The sequence below is a fragment of the Leopardus geoffroyi genome, chromosome A2, assembly GCF_018350155.1.
Source record: "Leopardus geoffroyi isolate Oge1 chromosome A2, O.geoffroyi_Oge1_pat1.0, whole genome shotgun sequence".
In the NCBI taxonomy this organism is placed as follows: domain Eukaryota; kingdom Metazoa; phylum Chordata; class Mammalia; order Carnivora; family Felidae; genus Leopardus; species Leopardus geoffroyi.
The window spans coordinates 40,941,058-40,960,034 of NC_059331.1; the positions used below are offsets into that span (position 1 = coordinate 40,941,058).

General features: G+C 40.1%; 2 long non-coding RNA genes across 2 annotated transcripts in view; one reads left to right on the forward strand and one right to left on the reverse strand.

Annotated features, from left to right (window-relative positions):
* Nucleotides 1-1,572: 1,572 nt before the first annotated feature.
* Nucleotides 1,573-18,977, forward strand: part of LOC123605894 — an 85,644-nt gene continuing 68,239 nt past the window's right edge. The window contains exon 1 of the long non-coding RNA XR_006715982.1: nt 1,573-1,888. This is a non-coding gene — a long non-coding RNA (uncharacterized LOC123605894). The remainder of the gene's footprint in view (nt 1,889-18,977) is intronic.
* Nucleotides 9,672-18,977, reverse strand: part of LOC123605895 — a 281,127-nt gene continuing 271,821 nt past the window's right edge. The window contains exon 3 of the long non-coding RNA XR_006715983.1: nt 9,672-9,758. This is a non-coding gene — a long non-coding RNA (uncharacterized LOC123605895). The remainder of the gene's footprint in view (nt 9,759-18,977) is intronic.

Sequence of the window (18,977 nt, forward strand, 5' to 3'; positions counted from 1 at the left end):
CCTCGTGTGAATTTTAGTAGTTTGTGTTTTCATAACCAATTGGTTTATTGCATGTAAATAATTAAATTTATGGGCATAGAGTTGTTCATATATTTCTTGATTATACGTTTAATGCCCATGGTATCAGTAATAATGGTTTTTCTTTCATTTGTGATATTAGTAATTTGTATCTTCTTTCTTTTTCTCTTGGTTTGCATAGTTAGAAGGTTGTCAATTTGATTGATCTTTTCAAAAAACCAGGTTTTGGTTTTGGGGATTCTATTATTTTCCTGTTTTCAATTTCAATGATTTCTCTCATTTTTGTTACTTCTGTTCTTTTTTTCTGCTTCATTTAGGCTTAAATTGTTCCTCTTTCTCTAGTTTCCTGACATGAAAACTTAAATGATTGATCTTAGATTATTCTACTTCTTAATATATGCATTGAATGCCACGAATTTCTCTCTAAGCACAGCCTTCAAAGAACTCCATAAATTTTAATTAGCTGTATTTTCATTTTTTATTTGGCTCAAAATATTTTAAACTTTCTTATGAAACAACTTCTTCTCCTCCTCCTCCTCCGCCCCTGTTCTCTTCCCCTTCCTCTCCCCTCTCCTCCTCTTCCTTCTTCTTCTCATTCTTCTGCACTGCTCCCCCCCCCCCCCTTATTCTTACTAGGTGTTATTTACAAGTGTGTTAGTCTTCAAGTATTTGGGGGTTTTGTTATTTGTTAATTTTGTCATGATCTGAGAACATAAATTTGTTAAGGTTTGGCTTTATGGCTCAGAATGTGGTTTTCCTTGGCAAATCTTTCACAAGATTGAAAAGAATGTGCATTCTGCTTTTGTTGGCTGGAGCATTCTGTAGGTGTCAAGCAGGCTGAGAGTGCTGGTCACATCCACTATATGCCACAAAGTTTCTGCCTGCTTGATCTTCCAATTACCAAAAGAAGGTATTAAAGTCTTTACTCATAATAATTGATTTATTTATCTTTGCAGTGTTATCTTTTTGCCCCTGTTTCACACTGCTGTTAGATGCATACATGTTTATAACTTTTTAGTCTTCTTAGAAAATTGACCTCTTTATCAGCAAAATGCCTCTATTTATCCCTGATAAACTTCTTTTTCCAAAATAAGTTTCAGATTTTTTATGTAGGAGGTGACCCCAAGATCAAGAGTGAGTGAATGAGGAGAGTAAAACAGGGAAGAAACAATACCCAACAGCAGTCATTGAGGCTGTCACTCTTGGAAATGGGACAATGATTGTACTGGAACAGCTGAGATACATGTGGAATGCTTCCCAGAATTATTTACTCCAAAGATGGGAAGCTAGAACATTTATCTATTAGCTCACAACCCTTCTTGGATGAGGGTGGTTCCCGAGGGTATTAACTTCCCCACACTTAGGGGCTGGGCTTGCTGTGGGTCCAGGAGAGTCGAGCCCTGACACAGGAGGTGCTAAGGTAGGGTATGAGGTGTGGCCATGCACTTGAGATGAGTGTCCCTTGACAGCACAAGGAGGGGGGAGCTGTCCACTGAAGCTGTGACTAGAATAGGAAGCAAGCAATGCTAACAGGATACAGAGCAAAACGAGGCATCTGCTGTGATGGGTTTCTACTGCAATCTTTAGCGTGGAAAATTACTGTAAAATACACCAGTGTACTCTCCTACCTGGATAGTGCCAAGGGATGCTATTTACGTCTCCTCACTATGCTGAAAGCCATCTTAAATAAGCATACCAAGTAAAACCAGTATGCTTACTATGGCCTGAAGCTTCACAACAGATTTTTTGGCTGTTCATTTCCACTCAGATGGCTGCTCCTTTGCAGACGGATGCAAATTCTGAAACTTGAACAGGCAGTACACATGCGGGATGAGATGGATTCGTTGCGTGAGCAGTGAGAAATTAGCAGGTCTGTGTCTGAACATCCATTTTTCTCAAATCCTATTCTATCCTTGTATGCCTTTATTTTGCATGCTTCCTCTGCAAATTAAGTGTGGTGAAAGGATATGCTTATCCGAAAGGATCAGTTAGGTGAAATGTGTTCAAATAACTCAGTTGCTGACTGAGGTGTGGGTTACTTGCAATTTCTTATGACGGTAGGCCAGAAGGCAGAAGAAAGAATCACTGTCATAGTCAGTGTAAGTGACTTTCATCACCATGAGAAGCTAGAGGTGCTACTGCATAATGGGGGCAGGGAGAAGTAAACCTGAAACCCAGGGCATTCACTAGGGGTGTCTCTTGCTGTTTCCATACCTCTTGATAATGGTATACAGGAAAGTGCAATAACCAGTCCCACAGTGACAAGGAAACTACAGTAGGTATTTGAGTCCTTACCAGGCAACCATGCCTGGTGAAGTGCTAGCCAAGGGTGAAGGATATACAGAATGGTTGGTGGAAAGAGATCTATTGAATATTAATTCTAGCCTCAGGACTGGCTGCAGCTGTCATTTAGGCGGGTTCACTAGCCCTCTTGGATTAAGTCTTGGCTGAAATTATGGTGTCTGCCACTTTAAAGAAGCTGCGTCATTATTTGAACCGAGAGAGTAAACGCATAGCAGAGTGGTTCAAAGGGTAGATCGGAGCACACGCGTTGTGTGTATCACCTCAGAACTTCTTATCTATTCTTATCACCTCTTATTTTAGCCCATCTGTGATAAGTGGTGGTTCCACTCATACGTCAGCCAGCTTTATTTCGGGGCTTTATTTGACAGTGCTTTATTTTGGGCTTCCAACGCATGTCTCCTGCTTTCTGTTCTAGAATTTCTCTCATGCTGTGGTGTGGGATGCCCTTGGCAATCCATTTGGCACTCATTCAGGCGCAGTGTATGGGGAAATAATTGATCCACAGAGAATAGGAGTCAAAGGTAAATGCTTCCTTCTTCAGTCCTCTGGGGTGGATGGACCTGGGATGCATTTCATTCATCTAGCTTCTTTGAAAGTCCCACAGGATTAAGCATCCAGTTTCGCCTAGTGGTTGTTAGTATTGTCAATAATGCATCCACGTATTTGGTCTCATTCATTTTTCTGTGTTTATTTCTCTATCCTACACTTCCAAATAAGCTGCTTGGACATAAGTTTTTTTTTTTTTTTTTTTTTTTTTAATTTTAAGGGCTGCTTGAGGGGAAATAGAAATAAATCAAAATTAAAAGCAGATTAAGAAGCATAATTTTTACATGGACAGTGAACTTTTTCAGTTTAATGTAACTCAAGAATCAAGCATCCTAGTAATCTTTGTCATTTTGTTTAAATGATCACATGTAATATTAAAATCATTAAGGGTTCTATGCAGATATAATACCAAGACAAGTCTTCTTACCAGACTGTAACACCTAGATAGAATTGTAGAGCCGACGATGAATTGGAAGTTCTGACATCTGAGGAACAAGCACAAATATGTTGCCATTTTTTTTTTAGCCACCGAGAGTGGGGCTGAAGTTGATGTAGTTGGAAGGGAGGGGTGGTTATCATTTCTTAAAGTGCGTTATAAGTTTCCTACTCTTTTGGTCTGTCTCATGTTCTTACCAATGATATTGCAGTTAGGCACTGAAGACGATTCTCACACTTTCTCAAACATCTTTTCATTGTGGATTGAACTTCATTAAAGATACTTCACTACTGATACTGCATTTAAAATGTGCAGTTTTTGGGGGAATATTCATGTTCAAATTTTTATTTATGGGTAACGAAGCACCGTAAACATGGAGGCTTAAAACAAAAACATCATTTGGCTCAGGAATCTGTGGGGTATCATGGGAACATCTTGTCTCCGCTCCACCTAGTATTAGCTGGGGTGGCCCAGAGGCTAGAGTCTGCAGAGGCTCCCACGTCTAGAGTTTAAGCGGGGTGTCAGCTGGGGCTGTGGTGAGAAAGGGAAGTTAGATTCCACATTTTGATGGGTTGTGGGTCAAAGAATTTACAACATGTTTTAAAACCCACAGAGTGTACCTTAAGAGTAACAGATCCCCCTGATTCTTACATAGCTACGACACAATTTTTCATGAGAATTACTTGCTTTACGATGCTTGATCTTATTTTCTAGAGCAATTCTGCAATAGGACTTTCTGTGATGACATAAATGGTCTATATCTGGCTCTGTTCAATATAATAATCACTAGCCAGATGTGGTGATTGAGTGCATGCCATATGGCTGATGAAACTGAGTTTTAAATTTCATTTAATTTTAATTAATTTACATTAAATAGGCGCCTGTGTATAGTGGCTACTATACTGGGCAGCTCAGGTCTAGAACAACAAGTATAAAGAAATAGAGTTCAAATTCCAGCAATGATGTAAGTACTGGGCAGGCTTTCTAGTACAACCCTACAACATTCCAATTACAAGCAAAAGGCTTCCAGGCCTGACTGCATTCAAAGTACAAACGGAGATGATTTGGCCTAGGATGTCCTAGAGAGGAGAAATTTCCCAGCGTGTGGGTGTGGAAAAGCAGAATAATCACTGGTGAGAAGAGTCAGGACAACTCCTCAGGTGGGCAAGATGCTGGAATGGTTTAGACATGCAGGTCCTTGCTCAACAATCCGTCTCTTCACACAGAGACGCTAGCCAACTTCTTTTGGCGTGAAGTGTGGGTGCTCCTTAAGCTTGGATCTCACAGGACGATGACTTCTGAAATTCCTGTGTGTGCCTGTCTTCTGTGCCTGCCTCCCCCAGCCTCTTTGCCCTCCTTACCCTTGTCTTTCATGTTCCTTCCTCTTGAAACTCTGTGATTCCGGAGTCACAATGTTGAAAATGTCATGGCCATCCCATCAAAATAATGAACAACTGTCATCCAAAAAGATTCCTTGATCATCTACTATGTGTAAGGCTCCATGCTGGGTGTGTCAGTAAGAATCAATTTCTGCTCTTGGAATGCTATCATCTGGTTGGTGAGATTTAAGAGAACAGCTACAATTTAAAGAGAGTTTACTACTTGCCAAATATCATGCTAATTTTTTTATAAATATGATCTCATTTATCCTTTAAAAATCCTATGACACAGAGACTTTTTATTCATGCATTATAGATGGAGACACTGACGTCAAGTGAGGTTAAACTAGCTCATTCAAAGTAAACCATCTATTCAGTGGCCTAGTGGATTTGAATCTAGGCTGCGTGAACAGCAAAGAGGACAGGTGGTAACATTTGCTCAACTGTCCCAAAGACATGACAATAGGTTGAAGAAGGAGTTGGTAAGAGGGGCTGTGCGAAAAGTATCTTTTCAGCATTACAACTTGGAAGAAAATATCTTTAGAACAACAACTAGGTAAGTGGGAAGGAATAAGTGGTAAATGAGAGAGGCTTTTTGAGAGTCACAGCCCTTCCATGAAAGGTTGGGTCCTGCCAACTTACTCTACCTGGGAAGGAATGTTATATTCGGTGTGCATGTTTCAACTTACTGAGCTCACTGGAAAGCCTTGAGGAACTGCATTCAAATGCCAGCATAAGCCTCCGTGAGACAATGAACAGATCCATATCACTATGAAATACAATTGGAAGGACTTCGATTAACTCTAGGGAGGGGAAAATATCTCTACAGAGGGCACAGAGAAAGATACAGAATTTGATGGGATGATCCTTTATCTAAAACTAAATATGAGCTAGAGATCAGTTGTTCAAGTCCTGGATTCAGAGACCTGGATTCGAATCCCACCTCTGTCATAGACTAGCTGAGGAACTCTGAACAAGATACTTAACTTCTTTTCATATTCCTTGTTAGAAAAGTAGAGACAATAACAAGGACGTGCTTGCAGGTTAGTTGTGAGGATGAGATGAAATAATTCATGTAAAATGCTCAGTGCCATGCCCGGCACATAATAATGCTCATTACGTGATAGCTGCTGCTGGTTTTAAAAGTCAGTGGAGAAGAGTGTGGCCTCTGGGCCACCAACTACTGGCTGTGAATCTCAGTTCTACATAATAAATATGGGACCCTGTGCAGGCTATATTACGTCTCTGTGCCTTGGTTTCCTTACTTACAAAATGGAGACAAAAATAATCCCTCACCCCTCATACTCATTAAGGTAGCTATTATTTAAAAAAAAAATGAAAAACAAAAAACAGAAAATAAGTACTGACAAGGATCTGGAAAAATTGGAATCCTGGGCTCTGTTTGTTGGGAATGTAAAATGGTGTGGTTACCATGGAAAACAGTACGGGGGTTCCTCAAAAAATAACACAGAGAATTACGATGCGGTTCAGCAATTCTACTTTTTTAAAAAAAATTTATTTTAATGCTTACTTATTTTTGAGAGAGGGAAAAAGACAGAGAATGAGATGGGGGAGGGGCAGAGAGAGAGGGAGACACAGAATCGCAAGCAGGCTCCGGGCTCTGAGCTGTCAGCACAGAGCAGGACGTGGGGCTCGAAGTCACAAACTGCGAGATCATGACCTGAACTGAAGTTGGAGGCTTAACTGACTGAGCCACCCAGGCAGCCCACTACTTTGTTTTTTAAATATTTATTTTTTGAGAGAAAGAGAAAGAAAGAACACGCGCAAGAGGAGGAGGGGCAGAGACAAAGGGGGACAGAGGATCCCAAGTAGGCTCGGTGCTGACAGCAGAGAGCCTGATGTGGGCTCGAACTCATGACCTGAGCCTAAGTCGGATGCTCAACCAACTGAGCCACCCTGAAACAGAGTTTCAGTTTGGGAAGATGAAAAACTTCTGGATATGGATGTTGGTAATGGTTGTACAATAATTTGAATGTACTCAGTGGCAATGAACTGTACATTTAAAAATGGTCCAGATGATTAATTTTGTTATACGTATTTTATCACAGTAAAAAAGAGATAAGGTGTCAACTGTTTATAATATTACCTGGGACTTCATCTAAGGCTCTGCTAGGATGATGATGATGATGATTATCAATATTAGTATTTATTTTATATCTTTGTGCACTAGCCCCAGATAAAGCTATGTAAATTAACATTCACTTTGTTTTCATATGACAAGGATAATGATCAGCCAAGAGTTAAAGAGAAGAAGAACACTCAAACTAACCTACCTGCCAGATTCTTCAGAACACTGATTATTTAATGTCTGAGAAAAATGAATATTAATGACTTTCAACTTCTTTCTTTTATCTTTATGACCAACCCTGTAGCGTCAAAATAAAGAGGATAAAAATACAGTATGATTCAACTGATGGCTTATTTTTTGCAATAAAACATTTTTAAAATTCAGGTGTCTTACTAGTGATGGAATCTTGGAGGAACTTTGGAAACAAACAAACAAAAATGTCATCTCATCATTCGTTAAAAGATTAAGAAAAATCCTGCCAACCACGAGGCTGGAAGAAATCGCTCACATGCTAAAACTAATAATGGTAATTTTCAAATGCCCAAAAGTTGAGCTGTCAACGTCTGGGAAACTGTGTTTTCCCACTGACAGGAATTTCTAACGCTGAGGAGAAAAAGGAAAATAAACGACAGCCTTGTTCAACTTTGCTAATTTTACAAGCTGAGGCTTATTTCTGGGATGTGCCCGAGAACCAGGGTCACTGTGGCTAATGCTCCCAAATGAGACACCACACTCCAGAACTGAACACTTTATACTTATGATTTGTGTTGACTTCTGTGTAACAGTTGAAGAAATGAAGTACAGGCATCACGTGTAAGGCCTCGGGAATAAGACTGGTCCAAATCCTAGGTTGGTCACTTACTAGCTGTGAGATCTTAAACAAATTACTCCTTGTGGCTCAGTTCCCTCACCTCAGAGTAAGGACAGTAACAGCTTCCGCCTCAGTGTTGTTGTGATACTAGATAATACACAGATATTTGATAATTAGATAATAATTAGGCAACAGTTTTGATTATTAAATAATAATTACATAGTAAATTAGGTAAGAATTGATAAGTAATTAGGTAATAAAAATAAGATGATACAGGTAAATGTTCAATAATCATTAATGGTGGTGCTGGTGATGATGATGGTGGTGGGAGTGGTAGTTAAGATAGAGGAACCCAGGAAACTCTCACTCCATTCCAGGGTTGCCACGGGGGGCGTGCTGGGCAGATGATGAACCTTACCTCACCAAGAATGCTTTTAGCAACCAGTGACAGAAAAGCCAATTGAAAGTGGCCTACAAACTATGCGGTGGTATTTGGAGAGAGCATTCTTACTCACACTGGCTGGCTCAGAGCCTCAGCAATCTAAAGGATAGCTTATCTGTGAATCCTTTGGCCCTCCTCTCATTCTGGTTGCCTTTTGGTGACAAGATGGTTACTGTCACCCCACATACCATCTGTAAGTGCAAGAAGGAACAAGGGACAATGGATGGCATCTTCTTCTTTCATTAGGCAAGCAAAAATATGCCCAGAAATTCAAGACTTGTTTTGCTTATAGCCTGGTGGCCCAGAACTCTACCCAAGGCCACTTGTTACTCGGAGGAAGCCTGAGAAAGAAGTATTTAGCCAGCAACATTGCCTCTGTGAACAAACTGAGGTTGTGACAGCAAGGGAGAAGGAGGAAGCAGATGTATTTATGTTGGGTGCACTTGCTTGCCCTCACATTTTCCAGGCAGAAGAGGGGGTGAGACGTTGGATGCTAATGTACAGGATTCTCTCTGAGGATGACGTCAGAAAGACAATAATGACAGCACAGAGCTCAGTTGCAGCAGGTAGCATGCTACAGTCAGTCTCCTGTTGTTCTTCTGTCAGTCTTTCATATGAGCAGTTTGCGATGTAGGTCACACGGCCCAAATCCAGCTGCTGCGCTGTTTTTGTCAGGCCGCTTGCAAAAGGAGTTAAGAATGGTCAAATTTATGTCTGTGAAGTTTTACAAAAACAGATAAACAGGAAGGAAGCCGATGCAACAAAGACCCTAAGTGGCGCACGAAGCCTAAAAATATTTGCTTTCCGGTGTTTATGGAAATGCTTTGCTGCCTCCCATTCTGGTATGTGGATTCCTTGAGAGTCGCATTAACATTCTATCTCTGTATCTCTGTGATGCTGTCCGGCACATAGTAGGTTCTCAGTGAAAGCATGATAAGGAATGACTATAGAAAGAGTGACATGGACAAACAAATACATTGCGTTCCAGTACTTTCTAAAGTGCATTGCGTTTCAGTACTTTCTCAAGTGCTTTTCATTAATAAAGAGTGTCTACACCATTTTACTTAATGCCTGTAATAGCCCTGCCAACGTCCAAGTTCCCTCAGCTAATGACTCCTGCCTAGAATGTAAGTCTGTGAATCCCGAGAACTCTCTCTCTCTCTCTGGCCCTGACAGTATGGAGATGATTACCTGCTTGTAATCATCTCAGTTTCTTATTTCCTTTCTTTACTCTCACACAGTGAGCTCTATGAGACAAGCGCTCCTGTCTGTTTTATCCACTAACTGCTGAGTCCCTGAGTCTGAAAAATTATCTGTCCAATTAATGAGTAGGTGAGTTTGAGCCCTCCCATGTTAGAATATAGGGGGTTAATGTGGCAGTGGTGTTCTTTACTCTCTTTCTGTCAGGGATTGGTTTGAACTGTTTATCTAGTTCCTAAGGAGAGAGTTATTGCTGGGCTGGCTCAACTCTGAATTCACATTTATGACTCAAGCAACTGGGAATTTTGTTCCCTTATTGATTGAAAAATACACATGTGGGCACCAGAGCTCTGTTTTCACTGCATATACAGAGGTATACAGTCCTTTCTTGACATCCTGCAAGACTCTTCTCATATAAATGCCTGCTAGTTAATTCATTAACTCACCCATTATCAAATGATGTTTGAATATCCATGTTGTCAGGCAATGTGCTGGGGTTCATTGGTGGTTCCCGCTCTAGAAGAGCACACGATCTAAGTGGGGAAAGAGATGAAAAAGAAATAAGTTCCAAGTAGTCATATCTATGTGGGCCATGAGGTGACATTTTGAGGTTGAATTTTGTGTGTTTCTTTTGAATGGTACCTTGTGGCATCCACAGAGAGTCAGCTCTCTACTGAAGATGTTAATCAAGTTAAAAGAATTTGGTGAAACAAACCAGCTATCATGTCTCAGAAGTGTCAACCACAGGACATTTTATTGCTTTGCTCATTGGCTTTGTTTTCCTGGTTAGAAACCTATTTAAGATGCTTGCTATCTAAACATAGGCTGTGGGGATGGGGAGAGTGAAATGCTAGGTCTCAGATGTCCTGTGAACCCTTGTCGGTCAGTACCTGCTACTAACAACACTATTAAACTCATGTGAGTTAACATGAGTGGCATCTTCAATTTGTAAAATGAACTTTTTGTTTTGGAATAATTTGGGGATTATAAAACAGTTGCCAGAAAGTGCAGAGAGTTCTTATATATCCTTTATCTAATTTCTACTAACACTAACGTCTTCCATAATTGTGGTACGTTTGTCAAAGCCAGGAAACGAACATTAGCATCACTATGAGTGAAACTCCAGACTGTGTTTATGAAGCTCAGATTTCCTCCTAGTGTCTCACTTCTGTTCCAGAAATGAAAATAGTATTTAGTGTTACTTATTTGGGGGATAAGGAATTATAAATTAGATAGATTTTTTTCCTTTAAAGTCTATTTGTATAAATCTGCATTAAAAACTACTAAAATAGAGTGACTAATTTAAAAATTGCTTAATGTTTATGAGAACTTAATATACGTCAAAATAATTCACAACATTTAACATAGAGACCAACAAAGACAGAAAAATTGTTTAGAAGAATTATAGGCTCAAACTTTGTTTTACAGTAATCATAAAAGAGGTTAAAGCACATGCTAATAAAATAATTCCAGTATAATAGCACATTTGCTTACTAAAACATGCATCTAAAGCACAAGAAACATCCTATGAACACTATTTTAAGTGATAAACATTTATTTAGAAATAAAAATTCTTTCAACTCTGCTGTATGCACCTCTCTTTTCCATAAATTCTCCAACCTTATGTATAATCAGGATTGCTTGTAAAACTGTTTTCCACCTAACGGTCTGAGACTTTTTCTGCTACTTTTAGCCAATAATTAATTTTTATGGGCAAATCAGGGAAACGCTGACAGGCCTGTGACTTCTGAATGGTGTCTCTCTACTGAGTTATATTTAAACTATGCTAATCCTTTGTGGCCATGTCACATCTGTACACGTCAGGTACTTCTGAAAACTGTTCCTTTATGGAAAGAAGTTGCCTTAACCTTACACACACTCCCGTGGTCTGGCTGCTTTCAAAACAGACTGAAAGAGGTTTCCATTCTGTATTTGGCCAGGGTATTAGAAATCGTATTAACATGGAATAGTTCAGACTATGAGAAGGGGTGCACTTGGTAAGGGGAAAGATGTAGGACATCCACTCATTAGGGTTTTTATCTGAGCCATAGGGTAGCCTGGTCTATTTAGTATTTCTCAAGACTAGACAGATAGAATGGAATATTGAGAACCGGGACATTGAAATTAGTAACATTGTAGATATGAACTCTACCGCTTACGAGCCATGTGACCGGAAACCAATTATTAACCTTGTGAACCTCGGTTTACCACTGTGTAAAATAAGAGGAATAGTAACAATGACCTCCTAAGGCTATTGGATAATTATATTGAGAGCATGTAGTACAGAGTCTGGGATGGAGTTACCATCTACAAATGTTAAGTGCCACTACTGCTAGCCTGCGCAATATTAATGCTCTTCCTGGAGAAAAGTATGGGAAGCAGGAGGTTTCAAGAATTTAGGAATGGTTCTTTGGTGCAGTATTTCACGTGGTGTAATATGCAGGAGTTCCCAAACCTATTTGATCAAGGCACCTATTTTCTCTAAGCTGCTTGTGTTAGTTTCCGAGTGCTTCTGTAACCAATTACCACAAACTTAGCAGCTCAAAACAACACAGAATTCTTTTCTTATGGCCCTGGAAGTCATAAATCTATAATGAATCTTGCTAACTTCTGATCAAGTTATATGCAGGGCTACATCCCTTCTGGAGGCTCCAGGGGAGAATCTGTTTCTTTGCATTGTCCACCTGCTTGCTACAGGCTGCTGTCTTCCTTGGCTCATGCTCCCTTTCTTCAACCTCAAAGCCAACAACACAGCAGCCCCAGGCTCTCTCTCCCACTCTCTCTGACCTCTGCTTTCTCTGCCACATCTCCTTGGATTGTGACCCTCTGGCTTTCCTTTTGTGAGCACCCCTGTGATTAGATTAGGCCCATGAAGATAGTCCAAATAATCCCTCCATGGCAAGATCATTAACTTAATCACATCAGCAATATGTATATTTGCCATAAAGGTAACATATTTCAGATTTCAGGGGTTAGGATGTGGACGTCTTTGTGAGACCAGTATCTTGTCTATCACACATGACCTAAGAATTCTAGGATTCTGAGAAAATAGTTAAGAAAAGCCCTGAACCTCATGGTCAACAAGTTGGGGGATGGGAGGCAGGAAGGCAAGGACAGGAGTGTAACTGGGAAATTTCATTTATATTGGTTATAAAATACGGGAGTATACCAGTCAGGGTCCCAAGAGAAAGTGGATGGCAAAACAGGATGGTAGGATAAGCAAAAGAAGCATTAATAAAGTAAAAGTAAAGAGGCTTCAAAGGTGTGTACACGGATAGGGAACCTGCCAGAATAGTTCTAATCTTTCAATCTTTTCTCCCTCCTGCTAGGGCTACGCATTGACATAACCCAGCCACAAAGCCAAAGAACAGGAGAGCTGGGGATGTAGAACAGTGGTTCTCAACCTTGAGCCTGTGTCAAAAACCAAAGGGGCTTCCTGAAACACAGACTTCTGGGGCTTATCCCCAGAATCTCTGATTCAGTAGGTTTTCAGGCGAGTCTGATGCCGCAGTCTGGAATTACACCTTGAGACCACTGACGTTGACCAAACAGGTTAGCCTCCAGGAGCCCAGAGCAGGTGGAGAAGGATGATGAATGGGTCTGAATGGACCAACTGAAGTTATATGCAATAGTAGGCAGTAAAACAACAAATTATGGACCAAATAGTGTTGATTTTAAGTACAATGGGAGTCCTAGCGTGTGGAAAGCTGATGGGCTGGAGGAGTTGAGGAAGGTTTCATGGAGGAGGTGGAATTTTGCTTAGTGAGAAGGTCAACTTTTAGAAACATTTGGAAAAACAGTTAATTGTCTAAGAAAGGGGCAGAGAAATAGGTAGCAGTATCTGGGACTGATGGGAGTGGGAAAAGGGAACCAGTGCAGGTTTTTGAGTAAGGGAATAATGTTATGAATGACCAGGATGAATGGAAGGGAAAGACGGCTCACTTGGTGACACAAGGTAAGAAAGTTGTTAAAATACTTGTATTGTAGAAAAAAAATCCCTACTAAGTTTGAGAACAAGAGACTAGGTTTCTGTTTTAGGCTCTGTTATGAACTAATTAACTAGCTGGATAAGGTTGGTTCAACCATTGAACCACACTAAAGGGAGTGGAATTATTTTATTACAAGAGTGTGTTAACTGCCTGGAGAGAAAAGAGCAAATAGAAGAAACATTTCGAATGCTACCAACATCTACATCTAGGAAACAGCAACATCTGCCAAACAGTGTGTAAACTTTGTCAACTTTTGGTAAGGAAAAACTTCAATTCTTGCTGGTGGTGACTTGTTGCCAACCATGCAAGGATTATTTTTGTGGGGGGAGTAGACGATATACATGATTAATGTGAAATAAAAAAGAAAAAATTTTACATCACTAAAATTAATTTACTTTGCTTAAAAATTTTTTTTTTTCAACGTTTATTCATTTTTGGGACAGAGAGAGACAGAGCATGAACGGGGGAGGGGCAGAGAGAGAGAGGGAGACACAGAATCGGAAACAGGCTCCAGGCTCTGAGCCATCAGCCCAGAGCCCGACGCGGGGCTCGAACTCACGGACCGCGAGATCGTGACCTGGCTGAAGTCGGACGCTTAACCGACTGCGCCACCCAGGCGCCCCTGCTTAAAAAATTTTTTATCCATCCATCCATCCATCCACCCATCATCCATCCACCCACCCACCCACCCATTTATAAATTAATTGCTGCTATAAATGAGAACACCAGACCTTGAAGATTTTGAGAATGTGCCTACTAGTGTATGGTAGCTCTTCTTGAAGAAATCTGCTCTCTGCAAAGTAATAAAGATGGAGCTGACATTCACCATCTGCCCTCACTGAGATAAGGTTTTATGTGTGTTCTAATCATGGTGTCTACACTGTTCAGAAGGGAAAAAAAGAGTATCATTTCCTGGAAACAATTTTAATTTCTGTTCACATACATTAGCTTCTGCTTTGTATTCTATACTTTGATTTGTTGTAATGTTTTGGATACAGAGAACTTAAGTTTATGACAACTTACTTTAAAAAGGTAATCAAGGTTCTGATATATTTCAGAATGACAGAAAGAGAAAGAAAGAAAGAAAGAAAGAAAGAAAGAAAGAAAGAAAGAGAAAGAAGAAAGAAAGAAAGAAAGAAAGAAAGAAAGAAAGAAAGAAAGACATAAAAATGGTACTCTTTCCCCCTAAAATTATTGGCAATGCCAAATTTGGAGAGTATGTGATACTTGCCTTCAATGATATGATCACTAATAGTAATAACTTAACCCTATCTAGTGTTTACCATGTACCAAGTAGATATTTCATAGCCATTCTGTCTTTTAATCATCACAACAATTATATGAAGTAGTTATTATTATTTTGAGAACACAGAAAAAAGAAGAAATAGAAGCTTAGATAGTTAAGTGTTTGCCTGACAATTGCACTGACCTAGGTGTTGATGCTGAGTTGCAAATTCATGTCTGATTTATTTCAATAGACCATGCTTTTTACCATTACATTCTTCTCTTTTAACATTCTCACCCAAACCCCTATTAACTCTCTTTTCTTTCTGTTTTTTATTAATTTTTTTTGATGTGTGGTTTATACTCAAAGCCTCTACCTTTCCTACTATATGTTATCTACTGCTGCATAACAAATTACCCTAAAGCTTAGGTTAAAATAACATTTATTATTTCAGTTTCTGTGGGGCAGGAATTTAGCAGTGCTCAGCTGGGTGCTTCTGTCCTACAGTATCTTATTGCAGCTGGGGCTATAGTCACCTAGAGTTTTGACTGATGCTAGAAGATCCACTTTCAAGATGGCCCACTCATTGACGATTGGTAGGAGGGCTCGGTTCTCCACTGACTCTTTGCGGGAGACCTCACTTCCTCACCACATGGACGTGTCCATAGGGCTTCTTGAGGGTTCTCGTATCACGGCAGCTGGCTACCTCCTAGAGAGAGTGACCTAAGAAAGAGCAAGATAGAAGCCAGAGCCCCTTTTATGACCTACCTTTGGAAGTGACACTCATTATTTCTGCAGTATCCTGTTGGTTACACAGGTCAACCCTATTCAGTGTGGGAAGCTGTGACTGCCAGAGGGAGAGAATACTTGTAGCCTGGCTACATACCTCCTATTTGGGAAGGTGACTACACATTTACCCCTCACTTCTTTCTTAACACTCTGTACTTTATTTTTAACCCCCTTCCCTGGGTTTTAAAATGCTTCTACCCAACAGATATTATAATTTCCTTTCCATTACATTTCAAAGTTTTGCAGGACTGAACCATCCCTTATCATCTCCTCATTTTCGTCTTGGTTTTTCATTCAGATCCAGTGCTTAGCATAGTGCTGGGCACATAGGAAGACGACTTGATAAACACTTTTTACATGAGTGAACACATCCAATGACTATATGCTCAATTTCCTTCTGCCTCTGTGCTTCTGTACTTCTTACTCTTCATTAGTGCTCAGTCACAAGCTGGGCATAATTGGGCCAACTGGGGTGTTTTATTTCTCTAAATTGCACAGAATTGTAAAAATTGAGGCAACATTTAAATTTTTTAAACGTTTTTTCTTTTCTTTCTTTTCTTTTCTTTTTGTTTTTTTTTTTTTTTTTACTTTTTGAGGGGCAGAGAGAGACAGAGCATCAGCAGGGGAGGGACAGAGACAGAGGGAGACACAGAATCAGAAGCAGACTCCAGGCTCTGAGCTGTCAGCACAGAACCCACGGACCGTGAGATCATGACCCGAGCCAAAGACAGACGCGTAACTGATTGAGCCACCCAGGTGCCCCTAGGCAACATTGAAAATTTCGGGGGTTTCTCACAAAAATATGAGTTCCTGCTTTTGGTGAAAACGTTGAGGATGTGGCATGGAAGTAGTTGCTGGAGCCAAACAAGGAGGTCCCCTCTAGAGACAGTAGGTTCTCTTCAGCTCATGATGATTCTCACCATTTCTGCTTCTCCTTCCGACACTGAGACTCCTCCAACTTGCCATTTATTACTGTGCTTATGATGTTATTTTTCTTAGAATGCAGAAATGTCCTTAAAATCCATGTCTCTATAAAAGTGGGAAAATGAAAGACAGCCCAGGTGCTCACATGACTTTTCTTAAACCTCCCTGGTTAAAATAGGCAAGAGTTTGTGACCTGTGTTCTCTGAGCCATGGTTGACGAAAATTATCCCATCAGGTACTCTCCCCAGCACGCCTCCTGGATCCTTATGTTTGATGTCTTTTCTTTCTTATCACCCAAGGCCTGAAATGGAGGGTGAGGTCATTGTTCAACTGCAGGAGAGACTAACTTTTCTATGACTAGGTGGTGAGCAGAAAGTACTACTGACTGCTTTGCCTTCCGGTAAGAACACATCTCTACATACTGGACTCATTTTGTTTTGTTCCAGAAACCCATTTGGCCAAGGCTTTGGTTCTGTTGTTGGAAACTGTTGTCTTATTTCTACTCATTTTCCTATTTAAAACATCCTGGTGTGCTGAAATCAGATTTCAAGCTTCTGTGTGTGGATGTATAAAGTGACCGAAGGATGGGAAGAAAAGAGTATGTTACTCAATAGGCACAGTTGTAGGTAATTGAGGGAAACTTATCTCCACAAAGGCAAATTGAAGTCTATACTGAAGAGAAGGACCAGTTTGTCACCACAGAGGCAGGTGATGGCAAGGGAGACAAACTAATTACAGCTGTATGAGTATCTGTTGTTGACATGAAAGTGAACAGAAATTCAGAAGATCTCCAAGTTTAGTTATTTGAGATATTAGTTAGGAAGTGCTTTTTGCTCTTAAAAACAGAGACCCAACTAAGGGACTCAAATCAATTTTAAAGATCTGTCATTTGCAAGGTCATTGATAATAGTAGTCTAGGGGTGTTATGGAAGCTTTATAGATATGTTGTAGATCCAGCTTTCCCCGTCGTTTTCCTTTGCCAGCTTTGAAGCTTAACTTCCATCTGTAAGTCACAAGTGGCTGTTGGATTTCCAACCATTGTGTCAGCTTACTGAGTAGGAGCCAAGAGAACAGCACAGCAAAAGGGTTCTTCCAGCTGTCCCTGTCCAGTACTTCTGCATATATCTCATTGGTTATTCCTATGTATAAGGGAGCGGAGGGGGGAATGTTTCTTCAGCTAGATTCATTGCTTAGGGTTCTGGTGGTAAGGACCAAAGAATGAATAAATGGAACAAGTTGTGTCAAATCTTTTTTAAGGGAAAGTAAGAAAAGTAATTATTATTTGACAGTTTACTACGTGCTGGGACTGCGCTACAAATGATCTCATTAAATAGTCACACAACCATACGAAATAAGAGGTAGTATGTCATTGCCGTGTTACAGGTGAGGAAACTGAGGCTCAGGGAGGTTAAGTAACTTGACTGAGGTTAAGCTGTAAGTAGTAAATAGTGAGTGGGCCAGCATTTCCAAAAACTGTTGCTTTGTCCTTGGAAATTTATAGGAGATGAGATATCCTTTCTTGAGAATACTGGAGTTTCTCATTTCTCTTAGGGTTATAGAATTCCTGTAGACCAATATGAACTCCTAACCTGAACTCTCCTGCTCTTTTTTATTGAGACTTTTAAGACAATAAAACAACAGTTAAAAGCCTTTGAAGACCACAGGCAAGTGATAAACTATCTAGATTTCCTCCATTCCTGGATGTTTAATTTGCATATTGAGGCTCTACAAATGGATGAGGTTTTTTTCCTTGAAGCTATATATGTACTTTGCTCATGTGAATCAAGATCTTCTTCAGAAGTGAATACTCCTTGATCTTGTTTATGCATTTTGCCACCTCAGGATGAGAAGTGAATTGTACTTATTCTAGTTGAGCCAAGTGTAAATTTTGTCCAACAGATCAGGACAAAATTGTGAACTGTGAATTGCCCAGTATAAAAAAATGACATGTTGTTGTCTTATTAGGCTAGTTCTTTGTTATTTGTAAAATGAAACTCAGCAAATTATGCGTGAGGTTTTCAAAGAAAGTGTATTACTCATAAAGTTCATGATGGGAAATTTGGAAGTCTGGCCAGACTAAGTATAGTGTCATGGGTTTTGTTTTTAGTGGAGAACAAAAGAACGGATTTCCTCAAACTCCGGAGCAAAATAAGTTGCGCCTAGAAGATTGAGCTGTGGATCAAATGTTCAAAGCTTGGATCACATAATATACATCATTGTCATTTCAACCACAATACTAGCAATGAGTTAAAAAAAGATGTATTATTGCTAATTCCTCCAGGGTCTTTTTCAACCTCTTCCAGAAAGAAAATTCAAAGCTTGCTGTGTTAGCATATCTTTTGAGAAGCCTGGATGCCAGTGGGCAAAATACACTAGGACGGAAACTTTCCAGAGGCCGTGAGCATGTTGTTTTTGTTCATTGTATGTCGGCTGCTCTGAGCACACAGTAGGCACTCAAATACTCAAAAAGTAGGTGAAAGAATATCAGATTTCCTAGTTCCTTTTAAAGCCTGAAGACCTACTTAGGATCCTACTTATGGCTTCCAGATCTAGAAACTACCTCTCTGGTCACCTCCCCACTTCTCCCTACCCTTTTGGCCTTTATATACTTTGGTAAAATGAGATGGTCTTCTTGGAAATCACCCTTTGCCTCTTACTCATCAACCCTTACGACTTTTTCTCAGTCCTTTTTCTACCTGGTCTGACACAGCACTCATCAAGTTTGGCTTGACCTTGAAGCTGTCTCCTCTCTTTGTTCCTACAATGCTATACAGTCTTGATTTCCGCCCCCCCCCCCTTTATGACCTCTTCTCTGTCATTCTCTG